The following is a 1,794-nucleotide window of genomic DNA, read 5'->3' as shown; positions in this document are numbered from 1 at the left end:
GGTTTTGCTAAGTTGCTGAGGCTGGCCTCAAACTTGCGATCCTCCTGCCTCAGCCTCCCGAGTTGCTGGCTTTACAGGGCGTGCACCTCTTTTCTTTGAGTGAATGACCTATTCATTCATTCCCCCCAAATATGGAATGATGTGATGAGTGCCAATGTGAGCTGGGCAATCAGTGGTGATCAAGTCAGAGCCCTGGAATGCAGGGAGCTTACAATAGGTAAGGGAAGCCACACCATTTTAAAGGCTCGGCTTGAATTTTTAGCTCCAACATTTGCTGTGCAATCTTGAAAAAGTTACTTAACTTTTCTGGTCCTTTGTTCACTCCAGAGCCTGCTTCCTGGGCCCTGTGTAGCAACAGTCACATGTGCATAGTTTAGTGCTCGGCCGTCATCCTCTTGACATTCTTTGTACATTTTGAACACAGAACTTCACATTCTTCATTTTACTCTGGGTCATGCAAATGCCGTAGCTGGTCCTGGTTTCTGGGTCTGTAAACCAGAGTTAAAACAGCTTCTTCTTAGAAACAGAAAGTAAAAGGGTGGTTACTGGGGGGAGGGCAGGAGGAGGCAGAAATAAGGACGTAGTGTTCAAACGTGGAGTTTCAGTTTTGCAAGATGAAAACGTTCTGGAGATCAGTTGTGTGACAACAGAGATGGACTTGATGTTATTGAACTGCACACTTAAGAATGCCTAAGATGATAAATTTTATGTCTTGTGTAAAAACTGATATTAAAATGATGTTTAAAAAAGACAAATAAAAAAAACCCCACAGACTCCTACTTAAAGGGGTCTTAAAGTGATTTAATGACCGTCCAGCTGTCCAAACACCACATAAATGTTGTTTGGGAGATTTAACTGGCAAGCGCTGGTGACCTTCCTTTGAAGTATTTCCAACTTGGATAAACACAGTGACCCAACATCAGTGGCTCTCGTTTGCCAAGCACCACACCTAGGCCAAGCCCTTTGATCACATTTACTCCTTCCGTCCTCCCAAGGATCCCGTGAAGAAGTCCCAATGTTATCCCTGTTTGAGGCAGTGAGGTTCAGAGAGGTTAGGTCACAGGCTTGAGGTCACACAGGAGCCATAATTTAAAACAGGGTGTGCGTGGCTGGGAGGAGCAGCCTCTTAACCACTGACTCCATTTTATTGCCTCACATTGGAGCATGCAGCCAAGGCCTCTTATGGGGGGGGCGGTCGGTCGGGGAAGGGATGCCCCACTCCCCAGAGCTGGTAGCAATGCTGGCCCTCGTCCAGCAGACCTGCTCCTGCCGGCTAATCTGGTTATCTGGGGCCTTGGGTTCCTGTCTTGTCCCGGCTTCTAGATTAACTGCCCCGAGGGCAGCGCTTTGTGGGCCTCCTCTGCGGCTTCTCTGGGTGATAATGGGAGAGCCCTGCCTGAAGGTCCCCCTGCGTCTCCTGCAGCACAAACCTGGGAGATGAAAGGGAAGCTGCGGCCTTGACTCTGGCGTCCAGGCTCCGCCACGTCCCTGGAGGAAGTGCAGGTGGAGGCTGCTGACCAGGCCATCTCTGGGGCTCCCTGCCTGACAAGCTGCTCCCAGGAACCCCCCCCTTGCTGCCGCCTGGTGACACCTACCCTGGGCCACCGTCCCCCTCCGGGTTCCAACTGGGTGGGCTGCAAATATTCGGAAAAGCTGTGTCTGTCCTGAAGAGGTCCGAGCCCTTCCTGTCATGGCTCCAAACTGTAGGCTGTGACCACCCTTTAGCATTTCCATCGCGTGAGATGTCACCAGAAATCCAGAGAGGAATTGACCCCAGACGGCAGGGAGCCAGTA

The sequence above is a fragment of the Marmota marmota genome, unplaced genomic scaffold (genome assembly GCF_001458135.2).
Source record: "Marmota marmota marmota unplaced genomic scaffold, marMar, whole genome shotgun sequence".
Classification (NCBI taxonomy): domain Eukaryota; kingdom Metazoa; phylum Chordata; class Mammalia; order Rodentia; family Sciuridae; genus Marmota; species Marmota marmota.
Note: the sequence above shows the minus strand (reverse complement) of the source record.